This window comes from Chiloscyllium punctatum, chromosome 2 (assembly GCF_047496795.1).
Source record: "Chiloscyllium punctatum isolate Juve2018m chromosome 2, sChiPun1.3, whole genome shotgun sequence".
NCBI classification, from domain to species: Eukaryota; Metazoa; Chordata; class Chondrichthyes; order Orectolobiformes; family Hemiscylliidae; genus Chiloscyllium; species Chiloscyllium punctatum.
The window spans coordinates 143,992,182-144,018,914 of NC_092740.1; the positions used below are offsets into that span (position 1 = coordinate 143,992,182).

The 26,733-nt window shown below is 40.3% G+C and overlaps 1 protein-coding gene across 6 annotated transcripts in view; it reads left to right on the forward strand.

Moving 5' to 3' along the window:
- slc20a2 (solute carrier family 20 member 2) overlaps positions 1-26,733 on the forward strand; it is a 156,004-nt gene that overhangs the window by 64,180 nt on the left and 65,091 nt on the right. Inside the window, exon 1 of one of the 6 annotated variants that reach the window (XM_072589301.1) lies at positions 12,504-12,522. The exons of the other annotated variants lie outside the window; for them this stretch is intronic. The gene's annotated coding sequence lies outside the window, so the exon portion shown is untranslated. Of the gene's footprint in view, positions 1-12,503; positions 12,523-26,733 lie in introns of those variants that run through there. 6 annotated transcript variants of the gene reach the window in all.

A 26,733-nucleotide genomic window follows, 5' to 3' on the forward strand; every position in this document is an offset into this window, starting at 1 on the left:
AATATTCTGCATGTTTAAGATCAGTTTTGTTAACTCAATGAGTATTTGAGTCACTTGTGGCATAGTGACAGTGGTTAGCACTGCTGCCTCACAGCGCCAGAGACATGGGTTCAATTCCTGGCTCAGGCAACTGTGTGTGGGGTTCCTCCCACAGTCCAAAAGTGTGTAGGTTAGGTGAATTGGCCATGCTAAATTGCCCGTATTGATAGGGGAATGGGTATGGGTGGGTTACTCTTCAGAGGGTTGGTGTGGACTTGGAGGACCGAAGGGCCTGTTTCCACACCAAGTTGTCTGATCTAATCTAGTGCTTGGGCACATGCTATGATTTACTTGTAGATATTTAGGATTCAATGTGCATGGTGTTCAGCTAAACACTAACCAGAAGTCTGCAATAAAAGCAAAATGCCGTGGATGTAGGAAGTCTAGAATTAAAATACCACCTTAAATCTATTGCAGTCTTCAGATCTGATCTCACTTCTGAAGAGTGAAACAAACCAGGGCAATACTTGTACAGTTAAAAGTAGGAACTTGGGTAGTGTTGTGGAACAGAGAAACCTAGGTGTTCAGGTACATAATTCTTTGAAATTTGGGCCAAATATGGGCAGGATGGTTCAGGTGTTTAACATGCTTGCCTTCATTTGAGTATAGGAGTTGGGATGCCATGATGTGTGTACACAAGATGTTGGTAAGGCCTGTTCTAGAGTACTGCATCTACTTTTGGCTGCCCTCTTACAGGAAGGATATTATTAAACTGGAGAGAGTTCATAAGAGACTTACCAGGATGTTTTGGGAATGGAGGGTTTGAGGTATGGGGCAAGGTTGAATAGGCTGGGACTTTTTCATTGAAGTGTAGCAGATTAAAGTCTCCTTTTATAAGAGGTCTATAAAATCATGAGGGGGGATAAGATAAGGTCAGTGGCAGGTGCTTTATCCCTAGGGTGGAGGGGGAGAATCCAAAGGGAGTTTATAAATATATTTAAGGACAAAAGGGTAACTAGAGAGAGAATAGGGCCCCTCAAAGATCAGCAAGGTGGCCTTTGAGTGGAGCCACAGAAAATGGGGAGATACTAAATGAATATTTTGCATCAGTATTTACTGTGGAAAAGGATATGGAAGATATAGACTAGAGGGAAATAGATGGTGACATCTTGCAAAATGTCCAGATTAGAGGAGCAAGTGCTGGATGTCTTGAAACGGTTAAAGATGGATAAATCCCCAGGATCTGATCAGGTATACCTGAGAACTGTGGGAAGCTAGAGAATTGATTGCTGGGCCTCTTGCTGAGATATTTGTATCAGATGAGGTGCTGGAAGACTGGAGATTGGCAAACGTGATGCCACTGTTTAAGAAGGGTGGTAAAGACAAGCCAGGGAACAATAGACCTGTGAGCCTGACTTCTGTGGTGGGCAAGTTGTTGGAGGGAATCCTGAGGGACAGGATGTACATGTATTTGGAAAGGCAAGGACGGATTAGGGATAGTCAACATGGTTTTGTATGGGAAGTCATGTCTCTCAAACATGATTGAGGTTTTTGAAGTAACAAAGATGATTGAGGGCAGAGCAGAAGATATGACCTATATGGACCTCAGTAAGGCGTTCGACAAGGTTCCCCATGGGAGACTGGTCAGCAAGGTTAGATCTCATTGAATACAGGGAGAACTAGCCATTTGGATGCGAGCATAAGAGGTACAGTTAGTAAGTTTGCAGATGACACCAAAATTGGAGGTGTAGTGGACAGTGAAGAGGGTTACCTCCAGTTACAACAGGAACTGGACCAGATGGGCCAATGGGCTGGTAAGTGGCAGATGGAGTTTAATTCAGATAAATGGAAGGGACTGCATTTTGGGGAAGCAAATCTTAGCAGGACTTATACACTTAATGGTAAGGTCCTAGGGAGTGTTGCTGAACAAGGACCTTGGAATGCAGGTTCATAGCTCCTTGAAAGTGGAGTCGCAGTTGATAGTGAAGCTGGTGTTTGGTATGCTTTCTTTCATTGGTCAGAGTATGGAGTACAGGTGTTGGGAGGTCATGTTGTGGCTGTACAGGATATTGTTTAGGCCACTGTTGGAATATTGTGTGATTCTGGTCTCCTTTCTATCGGAAAGACGTTCTGAAACTTGAAAGGGTTCAGAAAAGATTTAAGGATGTTGCCAGGGTTGGAGGATTTGAACTATAGGGAGAGGCTGAACAGGCTGGGGCTGTTTTCCCTGGAGTGTCGGAGGCGGAGGGGTGACCTTGGAGGTTTACAAATTTGAGGGGCATGGATAGGATAAATGGACAGTCTTTTCCCTGGGATTGGGGAGTCTAGAACTAGAGGGCATAGGTTTAGGGTGAGGGGGGAAAGATATAAAAGAGACCTAAGGGACAACTTTTTCACGCAGATGATGGTACATGTATGGAATGAGCTGCCAGAGGATGTGGTGGAGGCTGGTACAATTGCAACATTTTAAGAGGCATTTGGATGGATATATGAATAGGAAGGGTTTGGAGGGATATGGGCCAGGCGCTGGCAGGTGGGACTAGATTGGGTTGGAATGGGATATCTGGTCAGCATGGACATGTTTGACTGAAGGGTCTGTTTCCATGTTGTAAGTCTGACTGTGTGACTAGGCGGCATTATTTAATGAGAGAGGAGGAAGACTTTTTTTTTAAAAAAAGAAGGATATGGGGTGGGGGGGCAATTTTTTTACATAATGGTTTGTGTATGGAATGAACTTCAAAAAGGAAGTTTTAGAACATTGAGACATTTGGATAAGTCCATGAATAAGAAATGTTTGGACGGCTATGGGCTAAGAGCAGGTGTGTGGGCCAAGTTTAGTTTTGGATTACAGTTGGCATGGACTGGCTGGAGTGAGGGACTGTTTCTGTGCTATATGAATCTGAGTCCTATTTGATGAAAAATTAGCTGTCTTCAGCATCTTCAGCTCTTAGTTTATGTAGTTTGCAGTTTTATAGAGTTCTTTAGAACTGCGTGGCGAAGAACATAAGTACCTCCACAACAGTCTATAGTGTGCAAAATTCCATCTGGTTGATGTCTAAAGTGGATTAGTCTGAATATGTTCCTGTGATTATATGAATTTGATTGTCCCAATATTTTTGTTTACCCAATTGTGAAGAGCCTATTTTACTATAGCCACTTAATGTTTCTCTTTTTAAAAATATTCACTTTCAGATTCAATATCATGCAGTCATGTTATGATCACTATTTGCACAACATTGGTGTCATATTAACTAATTCTGGGTTACCACTTGTCACTACATCCAGTATGGCTTATAGATTCCTTTCTTCAGCATGGAGACAAGCCATTCGGCCCAGACTGGTCCATGCCAACTTACGTCCATCCACACTAACCCCATTTTTCTGCACTTGGCCCATATCCTTCTAAACCTTTCCCATTCATGGGTTTGTCAAAATGCCTTTGTGTTGTTAATGTAAATGCCTCAGCCACTTCTGCTGGCAACTCCTTCTATATGTGTACCACCCTCTTAAAAAGTTGCCTCTCAGGTTCCCATTTATTTTTTTCCCCCTCTTACCTTTATGCCCTCATCCTTTTTCCCCAATCCTGGAAAAAGACTGCATTCACCCTATCCTTGCCTCTGATCTCATACTTCATTAGATTTCCCCCTCAGTCTCCTCTAAAGAGAGAGGGGAAAAAAGTCTAGCTTGTTCAACCTGTCCCTTTAACTCAGGGCCTGGAGTCCTGGCAGTGTCTTTGTAAATTTCTTCTGCACTGTTTCCAGTTTAATATATTTCCTACAGCAAAGTGAACAAAACTGTACAATACTCAGTGCAGCCTCTCCCATGTCCTGTACAATTGCACCATAACTTCCCAACATCTCTACTCCGTACCCTGACCAATGAAAACCAGTGTGCCAAAAGCTGCATTCACTGCCCTGTCTACCTCTGACTACTTTCAGAGAACAGTGCGCCCGAACTAAAGATCTCTCAATTCCACTATACTCATGGTCCAACCTGGATTCAGCTTTCCAAAATGCAACACTTCACATATCTACAGAGGAACCTCAATTATTCAAAGGACATGGGTGGGGAGTATTTTGTTTGGATATTTGAATGCTAGATAATAGTTTAGCCAAGCATCGGGACTTGTGATCTTGCTGGATAATAGAATGCTGGATTAGTGGTTCCTCTGTATATTAAATTCCATTTGCCATTTCTTGACCAACAGCTGATCAACAATAGACGTTTCAGGCAGGAGCCCTTCAGGAATGTTTCCTGAAAATGGGCTCATGCCTGAAATGTCGATTCTCCTGCTCCTTGGACACTGCCTGACCTGCTGCGCTTTTCCAGCAACACATTTTCAGCTCTGATCTCTAGCATCTGCAGTCCTCACTTTCTCCCCACAGCTGATGAAGTTGATCAAGGAGGGTGGCCTCCTCTATAGTGGGGAGACAGGCCGCCTACTTGCAGAATGTTTCAGAACACCTCTGGGACACCCAGACTAACCAACCCAACCACCCCATGGCTCAACACTTCAACTCCCCGTCCCACTCCACCAAGGACATGCAGGTCCTTGGACTCCTCCATCGCCAGACCATAGCAACATAACGGCTGGTGGAAGAGCACCTCATCTTCCACCTAGGAACCCTCCAACCACAAGGGATGAACTTTGATTTCTCCAGTTTCCTCATTTTCCCCCCCACCTTGTTTCAGTCCCAACCCTCTAATGCAGCACCACCTTCCTAACCTGCAATCTTCTTCCTGACCTCTCTGCCCCCACCCACCCTGGCCTATCACCCTCACCTTAACCTCCTTCTACCTATTGTATTTCCAAAGCCCATCCCCAAGTCCCTCCTCCCTACTTTTTATCTTCGCCTGCTGGGCACACTTTTCTCATTCCTGAAAGGCTCATGCCCAAAACGTTGATTCTCCTGCTCCTTGATGCTGCCTGACCTGCTGTGCTTTTCCAGCACCACATTTTCAGCTCTGATCTCCAGTCCTCACTTTCTTCACAGCTGATCAAGCACTTTCTGCAGTTTAAGATCTGTCCCCTGTCCACAATATTGCCTATTTTAGTGTCACTTGCAAATTTATTAATCATGCCTTGTACATTCTTGTACGAATCAATGATCTAAGTAATAAACAGCAATGGGCCTAGCATCGACCATTGAAGCACACCACTAGTCACAGGCCTCTAGCCTGGCATGCATCCTTCCACTACTTCCCTCTGCTTCCTGCCGTCAAACCAAATGTGTCCCAATTTGCCAGCTCCCCCAGATTCCATGTGGTCTAACCTTTCAGAACAGCCTACAATGTGCAATCTTAAAAGGCCTCACTGAAATCCATATAGACTATGTCCAGTCCCTCCATCAAAGAACTCCAAATTTGTGAGGCATGATCTGCCACTCACAAAGCCATGCTGACCACTCCTAATCAAACAGTCTTTCCAAATGCATGTATATCTTATCTGAGAATCTTAAGTAACTTACCTACCACAGATGTTAGGCTTACTGGTCTGTAGTTCCCAGTTTTTTTGTTTCAGCTCTTGAATAATGGCAGAACATTCACTACCCTCCAATCTTTCAGGACCTCTCCTGTGGCTAATCATGACACACATCAGCCAGCCCCCCTGCAATTTCTTCTCTTGCCTCTTGTAGAGTTCTTGGATATATCTGGCCAGAACCAGAAGATTTGTCCACCTTCAAATATCCTAATGTCCAACAACACCTCTACTGCGCTGTCCCCAAGATATCACCACTAACTTTCCAACTTCCCTTGTTCTTTGTTTATTATTAAAAATTGTTCCAGAATACTCTCCTGAATGGATTCTTTTAATTCATCTGTGAAAATTAATTTCACTGTTACTGAAACATTTTTAAAGCACATGCTGTAATCTCGTTGAGGTTTGTCTAATTTGTTTGATAACATTCATGTGAAGAGTATTGGGATTTTTTTAGTGTAGGAAGCGGTTGTCATAATGTATGCTTTACTGATCTTTACATTTTACTGATATTACATAAACTCTGTGGTCAACTCTTCCCAGAGTCTTGCGCATGTTCTTGTTTTGACTCTTAATGATTCTACAGTTTGATTAGACTTGTAGAAATTCCATTTTGTATTTTTTTTAAATCGCTGCCGTCATCTCTTTTTTTTAAAAAAGTGTATATGGCTCCCAGTTGCTCATGTTTTGTAGACATCTTTAGTCATAAAATTGTTAAAGATATATTTAGTCTTTGGTTTTTTTATGCTCTGGAGTTATGTACATGAAATGGGCAACTGCCATCCCATCAGTTGCACGTTTGTACACAAGGATGTACATGCTATTAAATTTACTTGTTTACTCCAATTTCAAATTAAGTGAAAATAAGTGACCTTAAACTTAAATATTGATTTCAACAGTTTCTGAAACAAGTACATTAGTGATTTTAAAAAACTAAAATTGTTTTATGGATGGAAGGAGTGAATTGAAAGTGGTCCCACAAGTTGTTTGTACCTCAGAGGTAAAGGGGCTGACCTGACTTTCACAAGTATTTGACGTTGTAAGCAAACAACTGGGGAACGCCTCTGGCTGTCACTAAACAGTTTACGCATTTAAGTTCACTGACCTAATCTGGCTTCCAGTCCACAAATACCTTCATTTCTAAACTTGTGTTCGTATTCTTAGTTTCGTCTTTACTTGTTTCTGCATCTCTACCATTGGTAGAGGTAAACTTTTTTTTCAGGAGATCAGGGCAGTTAGTTTTGATTGGTATAGAGGAGGAAAGAAGTCTCCTAACTAACCACAAGGCAGGATACTGTATGCAAGATGAAATTTGAGTAGTGTGATTAAAGGGATGGCAATGATCATTTAAGACTTTAATTTACAAAATGAAAAAGAAAAAAATCAGTAGCCTAAAGTTTATTGAATGCTTGAGATTTCTTACATAAGCACAATTTGGAACTGAACAGATTGCAAAAACTGATTTGAATATATCTTGCTATGTGACAGGAGTCATTAATAAGCTTTAGAGAGAGTCTTTCGTAGCAATGACCCCAATATAATTGAATTTTAAATCCTGGTTGAAAGGAGAAAACTGTCTACTGCTATTACTTTAACTTCAAATGGGCAACAATGTGGGCATGAAAACCAAGCTAGTTAAAGTGATTAGGGGATAGGTTATTAGAGATGCAGCAGCAGACATTAAGATACTTCCAAATACTCAGATTATACATCCCACTGACATAATTCTAAAGGAAGGGCCTGCCATCCATTAGAGAGCATTAGACTTTTAAAAAGCATTATAACTGCAGTGACAGCATAGATTGAGGAAAGGTTCCACGATTCAAAAAGGCAGGCAGTAAACAACTTATAGGTAGGGTGAATGAGCATGACATCTGCCCTTCATGAGGGAAGATGTGGGAATGTAAGGTTATAGCTGGACAGTTAGAAAAATCATGGATAATCAGAAGATGAAGCAGCAATATAAATTTGTATTAAAAACAGAAAACAGCATGCACACAGCTCTTAATTGGCAAGGAGAGAATGTACAAAGGTCTGTACTGGGACCTCAGGTTTTTCACAATTTTCATTGAATGGTGTGAAGGTATGCCAGTGAAACTTGTGGAAGACACAAATGGTTAAAGTAGGCTATGAAGTCATAAGGAGTTTGCCAATGGGTTGAGTGAAGTAGGCAAAAAGGCAGCTGGAGTATAAAGTGGGGAAATGTGCAGCTGTCGGGAAGAAAAAAGTCACGGAAAGCAAGTGGAATTTTGGGGAATCTAGGAGTTTCAGCACGATTCACTATGTGCTAATGTCAGTTCTGATCTAATACACTAGTTCTGTTCTTGTGCAATCTCGCATTAAGAAAATGGCATTATAGCCACAGCATTTAAACTAATGGGGCTGGAATCATGTTATAGCCAAAGCAAGTAAGGAAAGTTTGCATTCTACAAATGATTCTTCAATTGCATTAAAGCCAATCTTCATTGAAGGAATACATGTTATAGCAGAACAGACTGTACAAAATAACTTTATCAAAATGGCCAATGGGGTGCTATCCTTTGAGAGGAATTCAAAATGCAAGTAATTCATGACCTCCCTGAATGGCAGAATGGATTTGGGGCTGTTTGGCCATCTAACATTCCTATTTCATGTATTCGGACAAAGCTCAATTGTATACTTTGTGATAGTTAGATGATCTTTCCTGTCCTGTTTTGTATATCTATTTCTTTAACTCCTTTTAATATACAAGTGCCTTCCTCGGCTCTGGACTCTTACACTATCCAATTTTCCTTTATTCTACGATTAATGATTGTCTGCTGTTAGAAATGGAAACAGACCCTTCGGTCCAACTTGTCCATGACTACCAAAATACCCTAACCTAATCTAGTTCCATTTACCAGCACTTTGTCCATATCCCTGTAAATCCTTCTTACTATACCCATCCAGATGCATTTTTAAATGTTGTAATTGTACCAGATTCTGCCACTTCCTCGAGCAGCTCATTCCATACATACACCACCCTCTGCATGAAAACTTTGCCCATTAGATCCCTTTTTAAATTTGTCTAAACTGTGGATGTGGAATTTGCATGTTCCTCCAGACAGATGCCAAAACAAAACAGTAATGCATTAGTTGCATTATTTTTGTTTCTTTCTGGATGGTGGCATTCTTGGAATATTGCACATCTTAGTTCTGAACAGGGTATAATGAGCTATTTGGTTGACCTGGTAGTGGTTTAATATGGTAGAAATTGACTTGCTGGGCTACTTCAGAGGTTAGCAGAAGAGTCAAATCACAGTGAGTGACTTGCATGTGAATTTTCCCCTCAGCTTCAATAAATTAGTTTAATTAAGAGGTCTACATGTTCCATTTTTAGTAGAAATAAAATTCCAATTCAAATTGCTGTGTGGATCAATTTAATTACTGGACTAGTATTTCAGTAACAAACTGTCACTTAATTGTGTCATTATTTTCAATGTTTCATTTCTGGGATTTGCCAAGTTATTTACTGGATTGAGGATAGTCTGTGTCAAAAGTTAATGGCTGCATCTATATTCCAAATCTGCTTGTGCTTTCAATAACTTGTCTGGCTATGATCTCTACACCGATGGGACATTGACCGTACTGATTTAACGTGGTAATTCTGGATAGGCTGGAACATTGGATGAGCTTTAGTTTATTTGACTTTTATTAGTTTATAGAAGTATTGTTACATACAAAGCATTTTTATTTCTTGCTATCTTTTAAATTCATCTCCTGTAAGGAGGACACCTTGCTGTACAATACTTGTAAGTTATCCCCATGAATTTGTAGTATCAAGCGGTTTGAATTTTTTTTTCTGCAAATGGTTATACATTTCCATTTTGAAAAAGGAAGGAAAGTTAGTTGCAAAACTTAGTCTGTATGGAATGGATAGAAGGAAAGTAGTGACTGAAATAGCTTGAATCATTGTTTGTATCCCAGTAACTAATTAGAATGGTTCTCTAGATGTATTTTCTTTGCTCAGTACAATCTAAGTTGCTGTTAAGTTTAGGGTGAGAGGGGAGAGATAAGAGACCTATGCCCTTTAGTTCTGGATTCTCCACCCTAGTGAAGAGACCTTATCTATTTATCCTATCCATGCCCATCATTTTATAAACCTCTACAAGGTCACCCTTCAGCCTCCAATGTCCAGGGAAAACAGCCTCAACCTATTCAGCCTCTCCCTATAGCTCAAATCCCCTCTAACCCTGACAGCATCGTTGTAAATCTTTTCTGAACCCTTTCAAGTTTCACAAAATCTTTCTGACTGGAAGGACACCAGAATTGCATGCAATATTCCAACAGTGGCCTAACCAATGTCCTGTACAGCCGCAACATGACCTCCCAACTCCTGTACTCCATACTCTGACCAATAGAGGAAAGCATACCAACACAGCCTGCACTATCTTAACTACCTGCGACTCTACTTTGAAGGAAGAATCAGTGGTGACTTGATGGAAGTACATCACCCTTTGGAGATGTGGAAGTAATACTTCCCCTTGAGTCCAGGATTTGGGGACATTGCTTATTTAGGACTGAGAAAAAAAATCTCTAATTTTCAGAGGTTTGTGCAATTATGGAACTTTTCTGCTTCAGAATGTGGTGGGAATAGGGTAATTGAATACTTAGAAATGAAAGTACATTTACTCCCTTGCCTAACAAGAATTTAAAGATACCTGTTTAACACAAGATCTTGTACAGTTTGAGGGCTAAATTGCCTACAACTTCTATTTAATGTTTTTAATTAGCTTCTATTTTCTGAAGTGGCTATGATCATAAGCATTGTTATAAAGTGGCCCATGTGCATATCCTGGAATACTTAGTGTTGTGGGTGAATCCAAGGTTTGGTAATAAGATTGCTGACAAAATGGAAAAATGTTAATGTTAAAACTAGTATGCCTGTTAGCATCTGAACAGTTTTGGCTAGAGTCTTCACCTGGATGTTCTAATGCATGTTGTGCACTACACAGCAAATGCTAGTCTCTCTTTGTACAGATGCTGATAGTCCTGTGTGTTTCCACCATTTTTGTCTTTCAAATTCTCTGCAAAGACATCTAGGTCATCACTTTTTCCCCTACCTCGCCTGCTTTGCTCCCCTATATGTTACCTTATGGACTTGTTACATTGCTGTCTTCTTAAGTAGACTTATTTTCTTCCATTTCACCCCTGCTATGAACTTCAGCATACCTCAAACTCCTCTGCCTGTATCTCATATCTCATTTAACCAGTCAACCTTGTTCACACTGATTTTATTGCAAAGAGTAGACCTTGGATTTAAACATTCTTACCCTTTTGTGGTCAAATCCTTTAATCCCTTTAATTTAGCAACTGTCTTTAGCACCTCTGCCCTAAGCTTTGGAAATTGCTCCTGGAATCTTTTCTGGTATATTCTTTGTTTAAAACCTACCTACCTTTTTTGATCAAGTTGTTGTTGCTACCTGGTCCTGAAGGCTTGGTGTCAGTCTTTATGGTTTGATGTTTGCACTTCGATGAAGCACCAAGTAGTGTTACTTATTAGCCATATGAAAGGAAACTTTGTTGCAAATATCAAAACAAGCAAACAAAGATTTTAATTCTAACTAAGAACGTGAGCCGTTATGTATGGGATTGCTTTATTACTATTTGAGTAAAAGGGTGAAGTCACCATAGTCTGATGACTGTAGGGCTTCTCTGATTAGAGAGAGATTTGAGCTTTAGGGAGAGGCTGAACAGGCTGGGGCTGTTTTCTCTGGAGCGTAGGAGGCTGAGGGGTGACCTTATAGAGGTTTACAAAATTGAGAGGCATGGATAGGGGTAAATAGACAGTCTTTTCCCTGGGGTCAGGTGTTTACCTTGGTGAATTTTCAACTATGTTTTTTACCATCACAAGGCCACTTGACATCACCCAAGTTGGTCATTGTCTTCACTGATCTGTTATTAATGCCATCATACATATTTGTTGTTAGCTTAATTTGTCTATTCCAACATGTTTCTGACTGGTTTCCACACAATCGCTGTTCAATTCCCTCCTTAGGCAACTGCCTATAAGGAGTTTGCACATTCTCCCCGTCTGCGTGGTTTTCCTCCTACAATCCAATGATGTACTGGTCAGGTGAACTGGCCATGCTAAATTTCCCATAATGTCAGGTGCATTAGTCAGGGGTAAATATGGGAGGGGAGAATGGGTCTGGGTTACTCTTTGGAGGGTTGATGTGGACATGTTCATTTCCTTTGCGTTTACTGTTTGGCTCCTCATTCATTAATACTTTAAAAATTTAAGTTCTGATTTGACTGTCGCATCTCTCCCCTGCTATCCCATCACTCTAAACTCCTTTTCCTACGAAACCCTTTCAGAATTAAAATAGAGCTCCAATTTCAAATCACTTCACTATTGATGGCTGTGTTATCAGCTGCTAAGGCTCTTGAGTTCTGGAAGTTTCTTGTTTGTACAAACTTGCATGTTGGGAGGAGACGATTTAGTCCCTGAGCCTGTTCCACTTTCCAACAAGTTAATGGATGATCTGATTGTAACCACCACTCCACATTCCCATCTACCTCACCTTAAAAATAATATTGAACTGCTTTTATCATCTTTCTCTGGATGAAAATTCCAAAGACTCTTGATCTTCAAAAAACTTTTTTGTCTGTTTTAAACAGAATCTGGACTTAGGGGTTATTTTTTCTTATAAGAAAACCTCTTTGCATTGACCCAGTCGAAAACTCTCTCGTTTCGATTAAGTGAACTCCAGTGGATACCACCCTATCCTGTCCAATCTTTCCTCCACGCTTCCTCCCTCCTAAACATTCTATTATCTGGTGAACCTTCTTGAACTGCCTCCATTACAACATATAGCAGAACTGATTGTGTGTGTTTCTTCAACATTAAATTTGCTTTAACATGATTGAAGAATTTACATTCTTGGTAGAACACTCTTTACCTGTACATTTGGCTATAATGTGATTCCGGTCCCATTAGTTTAAATTGTGCTGCTATTGCATGATTTTCTTAGGCGCAATTGCACAAGAATGGAACTATCGCACTGTATCAAAACCAACAGTATTGACATCTCTCCTTAAATAAGGTAAGCAATATTATGCACTGTATTCCACATCCAGCCACACCAACGTGCTATAATACAGACAACCTCCCTAATTTGGTATTCTGTTCCATTCATAACATTCTATTAGTTTTCCTCACTACTTGTAGCATCTACCTTTTGCAATTCATGTACAAGAATTCCTCTGCATCTCAAAACTCTGGTGAAAAAGGTGAGGTCTGCAGATATTGGAGATCAGATTCAAATAGTGTGATGCTGGAAAAGCACAGCAGGTCAGGCAGCAGGGGAGCTGGAGAATTGATGTTTTGGGCAAAGTCCCATCATCCAGATGAAGGGCTTTTGCCCAAAACAGATTCTCCTGCTCCTCTGATGCTGCCTGACCTGTGTTTTTCCAGCATCACACTCTTGATCCCAAAACTCTTGTGAACTCAACTTTCCTTTTTCTGCCAAAATAGAAAATTTCAGTTTCCCACATTATACTCCCCTTGTCAGATCTTTGCCCTTCTACCTAACCCGTTTGTTTTTATCCCTTTTTGTAGCCTTCCTTTTATGTCCTCTTCACAGCTTGCCTTCATGCCTTACGTGTGTCATCAGTAATTTTGGCAACCATCCGTTTTTGTCCTTATCAACTATTTGGATTAAATTTGTATATGGTTGAGAATGCAGCACTGATTCCTGTAACATGCCACTAGTTACATCTTGCCAATATTAATGTCTACTGTTTATTGTGAGCTAACCAATATTCTATCCACACCAGTATGTTATCCCCTACATCTTGAGTTCCTGCATTTCCTCATAACCTTTTTGATGTGACATCTTACCAAATGCCTTCTGGAAACCCAAGTTTAATACATCTTTCAGTTGCCCCTTATTCACATCACCTGTCTAAGTTCTAATGACTCCAACTGACTCAATTTTTGTTTTAACGTGCTTTCCTTTCAGAAAACCATGTGGACTTTGCCCCAGTGCAGTAATGCTACGATGTGTTTTAATAATAGCTCTGAAACATTTTCTTTATGACCAGTGTTAAGCTAACTGTCCTGTATTGCCTTACTCTGTCTTTTTGAATAAAGGAGTTACTTCTGCTATTGTGCAGACTAATGGGCTTCCCCCAAATCTGGGGAGTTTTAGAAAACAAACCAGTGCAGCAGCTATCTCTGAAGTTATTAGCACCATTGTTATTACAGGCTCTATCTAGATTGGGTTGGGATATCTGGTTGGCATGGGTGGGTTTGATGAAAGGGTCTGTTTCCATGCTGTACATCTGAGGAGCTTGATCCTCAGACTGAAATCTGGCTTGATAAATCTTTAACAAAGGGCTACTTCACTGAAACACATGTTATGTTGCAACTTTGATTAAAACAAAGCAGAAGTTTATTAGGCTCAAGAAAAGACAAAATAGAACACAATGAAAGATTTCAAATTATAAAAATACAATCTCATCTGTCCCACCACTATCACTTTACTCAAATACCAGACAGTTTGCTTCTCTATCACATCTATAGATTTCACTTGACTGTTTTCTTTCAATTCTTAAATTGATTAGTTGCACAATTGTGTGTAAAATTTATTGACGTCAAATAACCCAAACACTGTTTCAACCAAACGGTTCTGGTATGGAGCTTTGACACTAAACCCTTAACACTAAGGAAACCTAGTTTCTAACTTTCTACTGAATCAACTCCAGTCTCTCATGAGTATAATTTTAGCCCAGGCCTCTGAATTGAACTAGTCTTTCCAAATTATGGGTATTTTCCCTAAATAAAAGCTGTTCCTTCTAAACACATCGAATTAATGCTCCTCGATATACTTGGTCTGTTTCAACTCTTCCAATGCAAACAAAACCCCATGCTTTTATATTTAAAAAGTTAGTTATGGCTCCAGAAAGACCTTCAGTAATACTGACAAGTGAATAATTTAACAACTCCTGCACAAACTGAAAATAAGGCCACTAGTTCAAAATCAGAAATGTAAAAATAGTGTTTAAAATGTGTAAATTGCTCCCTTACATCCTACAGCCATTTCTCTTAAGATCCTACGATAAAGTCCATCTGGACTAGGCACTTGTTAACTCCACACCAAAAAAGTTTGTTTAGTACCACTTCCTTAATTTGTAATTTTGAGTTCTCCAAAGTTCTTTCCCCTCATTTCTTGATTTATAGCTCTTTCTGGGATGTTAGGGGTATGTTCTACATTTAAAAACAGATGCAAAAATACACTTAATTCATCTGGAATCTCCATATTTTCTTTAACGCTGTCATCTTATAGGATCATGGACATGTTTTATATAAAGTATAGATGTTTTAAAATCTGAGCACACTTTTTCCCCTCTTTAAAATGTTATCTAATCTTCTGACCTGCCACCCATCTTTGTGCAATTATTAAAAGTTAAATGATAATCCCTGATAAATTTTGATACTGGGTTCTCCCTTTTGGATTTTTTCTCATTCAGAAAATATCTATTCTGTATACTCAGGTTCTCTTTACTGTCTGCCATGGCATCTCAATTGACCTGATCCCTAACTTGTTTGAGATTCTACATTAGCTAGTCTGCTTTTATGCTCAAACTTTAAAATACTAGTCTTGGGTTGACTCCTATATGAATGTCAAATTCAGATCTATTATGGTTGCAGCTACCTAGGGGTGTCTTAACTCTGAGCTCCTTAATTAATCCTGTCCCATTACACAACACTAAGCTTAAACACATTGTCTATTTAGTTCTAGAACAAGCTGCTCCAAGAAACTGAGTATCCTTTTGAACTCCTCATCCTTTTCAGTTGATATGGAGATTAAAAATCACCCATTATTATAGTCATGCCTTTCTGCCAAGATATTATTCCTTTCTCTGAACACCTTTTTTTTGGGTTATCTGCACGTCACTTCCACATGCAACTTGCATTTGTCATTTCTCATCTCAGCTACAATCTGTAACCTCTTGACCTGTATTCCCTATTCCTACATCAAGCCAATAGATTGACCTTGGCTTATTGAAAAGTGCAGGAGAGCTTGCCTGGATCAGCAACTGACCTAGCTAAAGTGAGGTATCAACATTGTGAGAAACAACACACAGGACATGGCAAACAGCATCCAATATTCACAGCTGAACAATTTCAGGACCAATGCACCAGATCTAAGGTTGGTAGTCCTACAACATCTGCTCTTGAATGGTTGTGAGCAATTTAAGTAACTCAACTGAAGGAGTAGGCCTCTACAAACATTCTGACCCTTTGATGGGTGAGCCCACCACCTTCATACAAAAGCTGAGGTATGTCTTTAGGCAGAAGTGTCAAGTGGATCATGGTAGTCTTCTGAGGTTCTCCATATTGCAGGTGCCAGCCTTCAGCCAAATTGATTCACTCCATGATGCAAAGAAAGGGCTGGAGGCAGTGGGAGTTTGCCCTGACAATTCTGTGATTATACTGAAGACTTGTGCTCCAGAAAGAGCCATACTCCTACCACCTCCCTGATGAAGGGCTCTGGCCCGAAACATCAATTTTCATGCTGCTTGACTTACTGTGCTTTTCCAGCAACATACACTCATACCCCTAGCCATGCTGTGTTCCAGTGTAGCTACAGACTCTGGCATCTACCCACCAATGTGGAAAGTTGCCCAATGTGCTTTACACAAAACGACTAATCCAAGCTAACTGACAACAATCATAAGTAAAGCGATTGTTGCCAACCAGTTCAGTGCTATCACACAGAATTTGTTCAGTAGTAACCTCTACACTGGCACTCATTTTTTGGGTTCTGCTTGGGTCACTTGGTTCTTAATCCCTTTACAGCTTTAATACAAACATGAACCAAAAATTCTGGGAGCCATCACAAAACTGAGATCAATAGGACAGAGACTCTGCTGTTTTGCTTTCTGGTTGGAGTCATGCAATCACAAGATGGTTGTTGAAAGTTTGCCATTGTAACCACAAGAGTTCACTGGGCTAGATTTTTTTTGATCAGTACAGTGATGTTACTATCTCTGGAGCAGGTGAGGTTTAAGCTTGGGGCTCCTAGCTCAGAGGGATGCTACAACTGCACCAAAATAACCCTATTGAGTTCCTCAGGGAAATTTCTAGGCCCAACTACCTTCATCTGATTCAATGATTTTTTTTTTCCCCTCTATTAGGCCTGAAGTAGGGGTGTTCAATTCAAAACTCCCCAGTTACTGAAGCAGTCAATTTAAATGCAGCAAAAGATGGACAACATTTCTGATTTTGGTATGATAGCAAGTCCGATCAGTGACTTTCTCCAAGAGCAACTCAACAGTTACCCTATGACACTGCCATTATCCTAGGAGTTACTGAAAATGAAACTAGATCAGCCATACAAATACTATGGCTATAGAGCAGGTCAAAGGCTGGGAACTCTGAGTAAACCTCCTCATTGACTCCCCAAAGTCTATCCATCTTGCAGTAAGGAATGGTGATTGAAATACAGCTCTCCTGCCTAGTTGAGAGCTGTGTCAATAACACTTGAGCTTGACATCATCTTGCTTTACCAACAGCCCATTCACTCCTTCCACAACTATCATCTACAAACCACAATCTCTACCATCTGCTAGGACAAGGTCAACAGATGAACTTAGTGTTTCCATTATTGGTTCCACTCCAAGCCATACACTTACTTGGACCTTTTATTGCCATTTCTTCTCTTTCTCTGGGTCAGAATCCTAGAACCCATCCTTTGGCAGTATTCTGGGTCTTCCTAGACTTTAATGACTGAAACAGTTTGACAAGGCAGTTCATGACCACCACTTGGACTATTTGAGATGGGCAGTAAATTCCACTCTACAAGCAACATCTGAGCCCTGTGAACAATTTCAAAAAAATTTGGTAATCCATCTTCTTGAATGGGATTCTCTGTTGTACCATCATGAAACAATACCTCCAACTATTTTCCTAGCTAATATCCTTTCTAATTGTCACACTTCTAAATATTCACTTGCATTTTCTTGTAAAATTTACTCCTCTTTAAAACCTTTGGCCAAATATTGTTTTGTATGGCTTGCTATCAAAGGTTTTATCACATAACCTATCTAAAGTGCAAATCCAAAAGATATTTCAACGCTGCTTTGTGAGTGCAAGTTGTATTTGAGCTTTTTTAAAGAACAGCTCTTGCTACCACTCAAACCAGAGATGATTTGGACTTACTGGGTTTTGCATTCCTTCTAGGAATTTGTCTCCCTGTTTCATGTGGCTGGTTATTTTTGAACCTAGCCTGAAATAGTCCAAGCAAATGAAATGTCTGCCAATTTTTGGCAGCGGGTGCATTAATGGAAGATAGATTTGTGTTGTGGCAACTTATGAGTCATTTGTATCTCCAGAGAAATCTACAATTTATTAAAAGCCAGAAGAAACTTTAGTCAGAAGTTACATAATGAGGAATCTAAATCACTTCATTCTAAATTGCAGACACTAATATTAAAAGTAGTGTCAAGACTTGATCTGGCACCTTTTTTTAAATGGAATAAAATGTTCCTGAATGCTTCAATGGAGAGTGAACGAGACCAAATTAAATTGCTAAATGTCTTGGGCACAGGTGACTAAGTTGTTGATTTTAACGAAAGAAGCTCTGTCAAGTGGAGAATGGGAAGAACTTGAGGAAGGAATTCCAGAAGTGCTGTGTACCACCACAGGGTGGTGCTGTTGGCCATACATTTTAGGATTCTCCCATATCAGTGGTGATTTTGAATTGGTTCAGCATTTTGTTTTCCCCCTTCATCCTGCTTTTTGGGCTGCAGCTGTTGCATGACTAAAGGAGATTTTAGTTTCAGCTTTCTATCTTTGACTCTACACCAGCACCACTTGTGCATCCAGTCAGCATTTTCCCACCCAATGTGTTTGTGCTTTTATTTCCTATACTTGTGTCAACAAACATGAGCTTGGCATGAATTTCTAGTTAAAGTAGCCAATGGGATGGGGCATGGATAAGGGACATAGAAATTGTAGTAGTACTACAAGAGACTCCATTTGGGGAAGGGGGGAGGGGGGTGACTAAAATGTATGACGTAGAAATTTGGGTAGTCCATTTAGCATCTCTAGTCTGTTCTACCATTTAGCAAATTCATGACTAATCTAACATAACTATCTGCCATTGCATTATGTTCTTTGCTAGTCATACCCAACACAAATCAGTAACCTGGAATTGGGATTTTTTTTGGAAGTTCCAGATTTCTTCTGTCCTGTGTGGAATGGGTACAGTGATTTCTGAATAAATTACTCTTCAAATTTTTAATATACTGTCTACTTATTCTGGGTAAAGGAAAGTAGGATGGGTATGCACATTTCTGAACACTTAAAATTCAATGACAATTTGCAGTATGTGCTTTTGATTTAAAGTGAGATTGCTTTTAGTAGGAATGTTAGAAAACAATTGACACCAATTGTTTATCCCTCGATCTTTCTATACTTGGGAGTAGTATTTTGTTAAGCTGGGCAACTTTTGTTTTGAATGTTTGGTGCATAACTCCTTTTAATCACTGACAACCTGGAACATTCTAGAATACAAAATTATTTTTCTTCAATGTTCATCCTGTTTTTTCTTACACAAATTCCAGAGTTAGATTAACCGTTCTAAACCCTCTTCACTGAAGTTTGAAAGCTTATTATTGTGTGGATTTTTTTTCACCAAATAGACTGTGTCCTTGACTAATGCTCATAAATATTGACAATAGTCATTTGTTCTTGAAAATTATGATTTGCACTGAGTAACAGGGAAAATACCTGATAATCAAATCACTGAATTTTAAGTTTTGTTCCTGAGTCATTAATAGCACTCCATCTTTGGAGAATATCCAATCTTTAACAATCTTAAAAAGCTGCTTCTTCACTAAGAAGAGAGGGGTGTGGCTTTCTGGGTGCAATGTGAAGTTTCTTGCCTGACTTGTCACTAAGACATGCTTTAATATTTATCCCTCAGCTCATCATTAAGATAGACAGATCATCTGGATACTTCTTTTTTACCTGGCATTTTGTGTGGTATCCCAGGTTCTAAAAGAATACTTTGTGTTGGTATTCATAAAGATCTGGTTGATGATCTTTGAATTTCTAAGCCAAGTCACAAAAAGGAATAGGTGTTGTGCATTTTAAAGGTAGCTAAATCTCTGGGGGGTGATGGGATCTGTCCCAGAATATAGAGAGGCGAGAGCGCAAATTACTGGAGCATTGACCGACATCTTTGTCTTCTTGGGCCACAGATGAGGTCCCAGAGGACTGTAGAATAGTCAATTTGTCCCACTGTTTAAGAGTAATGGGGATAATCCAGAAGTTACAAGTCTGAGAGTCTCATGCATGGCTTTGTGTGGAAGAGGTCTTGCCTCACTAACCTTTTTTTTTGAGGGGACAAGGTGGATAATTGAGGGGAAAAGCAGTTGATGCTGACAAGGTGGAAACCGAACTGGCTCCGTCATTGAAGACGGAGGGTAGTGGTGGAAGGATGCTTGGGACTAGTGGTATTCCTCATGGATCAGTGCTGGGACTTCTGCTCATGATTGACGTAAATGATTGGGAGGAAAACCAACTGGTCTAAGAAAGAAGTTCATGGACGATACAAAGATTTGGAGTTGTGGATAGTGAGAATTGTCAGATACAGGAGGATATAGATCAGTTGGAGGCATGGGCAGAAAAAGTGACATGGAGTTCAGGCAAAAATGAGGTAATGAATTTTGGAAGGTCAGTTACAGGTGGAAATTATACACCAGGACAAAACCCTTAGGTATTTTGATATGCAGAGGGATCTAGGTGTGCAGGCCCACAGATCATGGAAGGTGGTAGTGGTGGTAGATCAGGTAGCTTTTAAAAAAGACTATGGCTTGCTTGCCTTTATTGTAAGGGGCATTAAGTACAAGGGTAGACAAGTTTGTGCTGCAGCTTTATTGAACTTTAGGCCATACTTTGGAATATTGCATACAGTTCTGGTCACCACACTATCAAAGCATCCACATCCTTCTGGAGAGGGTACAGAAAGAATTTTAGGATGTTGCCCCAGGATGGGGGCATTTTAGCTGAAGGTTGGATAGACTGGATTGGTTTTTCACTAGAATGCGGGAGGTTGAGGAGCAACCTGATTGGAGGTTTAAAAGATGGTGATTGGCTTGGATAGACAAAAGTATGAGGCTCTGACCCAGGTTGGAGAGGTTAGTTAACTGGGGACACAGGTTCAGGGTGAGGGGGAGAAATTCTAAGATGTGCAAAGCAAGTTTTTTCCCTGTGTGGTGAGTACCTGGAATGTGCTGCCAAGGGAGGTATTGAAAGCAGACACCATAGTAGTATTAAAGCAGTACCTGGATGAATGCATGAATGGGAAAGAAAGAGGAATATGGATCCTGTAAGTGAAGACTATTTTAGTAGGGAAGGGCAAAACGTGTCTAAGCAGGGCCTGTTTGTGTGCTGCTGAGCATTCACCGTCTTCTGTGGTAAAGAAATCCAAAAATTAAAATACTCCCTCACCTCCGTTTTTAACAAGTCCCACTACTTTCCTTGTTCTAAACTACCCAACCAAGGGAAACATTGTCTACATCACTCTGTTAGAATTTTGTCTCCAATGAGACAGTCCTTCCTTAAGCTCAAGGATATGAGCAAGTTTCCTCAATTTCTTCTCCCCAGCAATCCCAAGTATTTAATCTGGTACAGCTGTTTGTTATTGATTGCCAAGGAGTAAATGCAATGTGGCCAAAACCAGAGTGCACAGGGTGTTATACAATCTCCCTCTCTCTCTCTCTCTCTCTCTCCAAGGCACTGTACAATTGTAGCAGGAAACCTACTCAACTCACCTTGGTGATGAAGGTTGACATAATATTTACATTCCTAATTGCTTGTGGCACCTGCATTTGTTAACTTATCACAAATCATGAACAAGGGCACCCACATCCCTTTGGGCACCACTAGTATTGTCATTGCAATAGTAATCCAGAGAATCTGACTATGGCTTTGGAAATATGGGTTTAAATAGGTTCAAACTCAGTTTTAAAAATCTGGAAGTCTAATGGTGATCAGGAAACTATTGTCTAAAGCAACATCTCACCTTTTTTTTTGGGAAAGCAAAATCTGCCATTCTCTCCTACATGTGACTCCAGGCCCACAGCATGGTGGTTGACTTGTTAACTGCCCTTTGAAATGGCTTAACAAGCTTTTCATTTCAAGAGTAGTTAGGGATAGGAACACCTACTTGCCAGTGATGGGCTATATCCCATTGAAAGAATATGTGTTTGGCGGGGGGGTGGTGGGGGTGTGTATAAGGAAGAACTTAGTACAGGTACTGGTGGTTTTTTTACCAGAGTGGATAACTTTACACTCTCTCATTCCATTTGCCATTGCCATGTTCTTATCCATTCATGTAGCCTGCACAATTTCTTGTAACTTCCTTCAGTATCCTACTATTAACTTGCTTTCCTGAGAATGATTTTGTTTTTTGCTCAGTGTTCAGATCGCTAATTTTCAAACCATACTGGTATTTTATGCTCCCCATTCACTCCATTTTGTTTTTCAAACCTCCTGTGCAAGACCTTTTAAAAGGCTTTCTGGGCATTCCAAGTGTATTCACAATGCAAGTAACTTTTTCCCAAAATAAAAACCCAACAGCATTGTCATGCAGAATTTTACTTTCTAAAAGCCATTTGACTTTACCCATTTCATCCATTCTTGTAAGCATGGAGTGATCACATCCTTTACAGTAATTTTTCCTCAATTTCACAAATCAAAGTTTTTTTTTTAATAACCTACCTTTTTCTTCACTGATCTTTAGCTTGCATTCATGCTCTCTTTTTTTTCCAGTTATCCTTAAGCCACTTCCTTGTATCATCGTCCCATTTCTTCCCCCTCAGTCAAAGCAAAACACTCAAAGACAGTATAATTTTTAAACCCCCCCCCCCCCCCCGGTCTTCTCTAGAATGGTAGATTCTTAATGAGTTATATAGTCCTTTTTTACAGGGAGGAGCAACCAGATAAGGCAACCAATATATTAATTGGGTGACTGTTGCAATCAGCGAGTACCAATAGCAGAGAGCAAGCCCTTTACTATTAAACAATGAATGTTTCTAACCTTGTTAACTGGATTCATACAATGGATCCTACTCACCTTGTTAAATTGACCTTGCATACTAAATGCTTCCAATGTTGTTAAATGGCTCTACATAATGAATGCTCTTCCACCTTGTTAACCCACTACCCTTGCCTGCAGCACTCCACTGTTAACTGTATGTTCTTATCTGATCTGAGTCATGCTCAGCTGAACCTCCTTGTTTTACAAAACTCTAACTTAACACTTTTCCTGCCTGCTTATACCCTATACACATTCTCACTTGAATCTAATGCAGTCTTGAACTTGTTTGCCACACTTTATTCACATTTCCCATTGTGCTCCTTGCCTTTGGAGGAATGTATATCTGCTACAGATCATGTCCTACCATTTTCATTGCCTGACTACTGTCAAATCTTGTAGTTAATTTTCTCAATGACCCATAGCTAATTTGCCCCTCATACCTTTCCCTTAAAGACCCAAGTTTCAGAATGATCTAAAAACATTCGTGTTAAATTAAATCATGGTCACTTTCCCAACGTTTCCTCCTGCAGCAAAGTTAAGTGTTATGTAACAAAATGGTCCAATTGAGAAACCAACTTGATGTCCTACTTCAGAAACCCATCTTGTATGCAGTCCAGGAATTCATCCTTCAGTTTTTTTTTCACGAATAGGTTTACCTAGCTTTTATACTGTTTCCTGATTTTTAAACTTCATGTTCAATATTTGCTGTTGTTTGGCCTATAAACAACCCTCACTGATGTTCCTCACACTTGAAATATTAGCTTGCTCTCCCTCTAATCTGCTGTAGCTCCAGTCATTCTTGTTTTAAGTACAGATTCCAGCATCTGCAGTAGTTTGCTGCTTCAGATTTGAAATTGAAGTGTGGAATGAGTTTGGGTGGTGCTGAAGCCAGTCTGACTCGCTGATCATTTACTACCTTAAAGAACACCTTGCTGTTTTCCTTTTGGCTGTACTTCGTAAAAGACAATGCCCCAGATATTCTGTTCCAAATCTTGGTCACCCTGTAACCATGTCTGTATATAATAATTAACTGAATCATACAATATTTACAAAGACATTAATTAAAGTAATTCAAATAGTACCTCTTTAAAATTCAGTCTTTTCTAACATTCTGAATTCTCATCCTGTTTGATGCTTGCCCTTACCTTTTTTTATTTGTCTAACTTCATTTACTAGTCATAGCTACCTTCTCTTTTTAAGGAGAATCCCAACTTCTCTAATCTATCTAATTGAAGTCTCAATACCAGAACTTTTTGTTCTTTTCTGTAACTTCTCTATACCTCTACACCCCTCATGAGGTATATTGCCCAGAATTGGACACTACCCTCAGTTGATTGCCCTGCTATTCTGGTGTAGACCCCCCCCCCCCCCCCCCAACAACTCTATACAGGTACATTGTAACCTCCTTGCTTTTGCATTCCGTTTTTTTTTATATAAAGCCTAGGGTCCTCTGTTTTGTGACTGTGTTTTCTCAAACTAGTTTGCCTGTACCTCTGCACTTTCCATACTTTCTTCAGTCTACATTCTTGAATGCAGCCCAGCTGCTCCTTGTGACATATTAACTTTTAAATATAGCCTGCATGTCTAATATTTTTTTTTGTTTTCAACATTTAGCCCAAGCAGTATTGGAACTACTTCTTATTGCTATGACTTTGGCACCGGTGTCCTTCTGGCCCCACCTTCCCCATACAATCGTTTTAAGAGGAGAGAAAGGAATCCAATAGTGTTTTTAATTATGTTGATAATCAGCTCTCTTTACCTCCTTTCTTTTGTCACTTTTCTCTGTGTAAGCTCTATATATTTAACCTGGTCCTCGTTGTGTTACTAACCTGACATCTGTCATTTTATTCATTTTCCCCTGCTTTGCTTTGTTGTTGACTTACTCTTGTCATCCAGCAGGCTTTAGCTGTCCTTTTTTATTTAAATTAAGTTGTTTGTATTTATTACCTGACTGTCTTTAAATTTGTTCCATATCACCATAGAGATGTACAGCATGGAAACAGACCCTTCGGTCCAACCCGTCAATGCCGACCAGATATCCCAACCCAAACTAGTCCCACCTTGGAATTATTCTTCCTGCAGTAAAATGGTCAACTTCCCCTAAAATTTTGTTCCTTGTCCTTCTTTCCATAACAAACCTAGTCTTGATGCTGAGATTATGTTCCTTAAATATTCCTCTGCTGGCATTTGACCACTGCATTCTGCAGAATCTGATCTGGCAATGGATTGATTAAGAGCATTCTGAAAACAGAAGCTCTCTCTGTAAAGGATACCGGCCTCTGTGTGGTTATTTCACTTGCCCTATTTTAGTGCTATCTGCCTCTGTTGATCCTTTGTACACAGTTCAAGTGCTGGTGCCCAACCATATCCAAGTCATTTAAAACTTGTCCAAAGTATTTGCAAATCACTGTGTGGATATTAGTTCCAGCTCTGAGCTGTGACCTCTTTCAGCTGTGAAAATTGCACCTTCCCTAGAATTAGTCCCCACACTTCAGGAATCTAAAGTTGACCTCCTCTGCCTTCCAATTCTAGGCTTGGTATTGCAGTCACCTGGAAAAATCTATAGATTTGCTACCTTTTTAGTGCTGTGCTTGATCATTTCTTCCCTAGCTCCTTAAAGCTCCTCTGCATATAGAACTTAATATTCATTTCCCCCTCTATCAAGGTAATTGTTTAATGCACTTTGATATATAGATGTTCCAACACTCCACCCATGTGCTTTGTGTCATCCTGAACCCAGCACCAGAGAGGCAGTGTATTATTCTGAATTCACAATGGTAATTTCAGGCACATAGTCTCTCTCTCCTGTTAACCTCAGAAGAATCTGCTGCTGTTGTTGAAATTTTTCTTTCCCTGCTGACTCATCTCGACAATTAGATTTTACATTAGATTACGTGCAGTGTGGAAACAGGCCCTTCGGCCCAACAAGTCCACACCGACCCTCCGAAGAGCAACCCACCCAGACCCATTTCCCTACATTTATCCCTGCATGTAACACTTGGGGCAATTTAGCATGGCCAATTCACCTAACCCCCCCACATCTTTGGATTGTGGGAGGAAACCCCCGTAGACACGGGGAAAATGTGCAAACTCCACACACAGTCGCCTGAGGCGGCAATTGAACCCGGGTCACTGGTGCTGTGAGGCAGCAGTGCTAACCCCTGAGCCACCATGCCGCAATTAATTTTCAAAACCAGTCGCCACATGGGAACCAGTAAGTTTCCCATTGCTTTTGCCAAGGCATTGTCATGCCAACCTTTTTTCTCCTTTTTTAATTGTTTGGAATTTTGGTGTTCTTGTATTTACCTTCCAAAAACAAAAGTTTCCTTCTGTGAGAAATGAGAAATTTTAAAATGGGCAGGCTTCCCCAGAAAAGTAGTTTTCATTTGGAATGAAGTATTCCTCTGATTCTCATGTTCAACAAGCATGATGTCTGCTGGTTCTAGCAAACATTTTAGATGTGCAGCATTCAAAGTGAGGGATTCTTTTTGTTCAGTGTATCTTTTCTTGGCATTAAATATTTTAAAAGGTAATTTAATCTTTGGGAAATAGCTGCTGTACTGATGCTTTAATCCAGGGTAGACAAGCAGGAGGCTGGGAGAACACAGCTCGTCAGGCTGCATAGGAGGCGGACAACTGGATGTTTCAGGTGTAACCCTTCAGTACTCCAGTAGTCCAAGGATTATACCCGAAAAGTTGACTTCTCCACCTCCTAATACAGCCTGGCTTGCAGTGTTCTTCCAGTCTCCTGCTTGTAATTGCTTATGTAAGTAGATTAATTTGGTTATGCTTTATCATGTTCGTCAAAGAATGTGATCTTTGTGGCTCCAAGCATTATTCTCCTTCTCCCAAACCTGCAGTGTTGGTGGAGAGGGTCTTTATTTTGGGACAGTATGGAAGCCTAAAGCATCATGTCTTTTCATTGCATAGTTTGTGGGTGGCACAGTGGTTAGCACTGCTGCCTCACAGCGCCGGAGACCCGGGTTCAATTCCCGCCTCAGGCGACTGACTGTGTGGAGTTTGCACGTTCTCCCTGTGTCGGCGTGGGTTTCCTCCGGGTGCTCCGGTTTCCTCCCACAGTCCAAAGATGTGCCGGCTAGGTGAATTGGCCATGCTAAATTGCCTGTAGTGTTAGGTAAGGGGTAGATGTAGATGTAGGGGTCTGGGTGGGTTACGCTTCGGCGGGGAGGTGTGGACTTG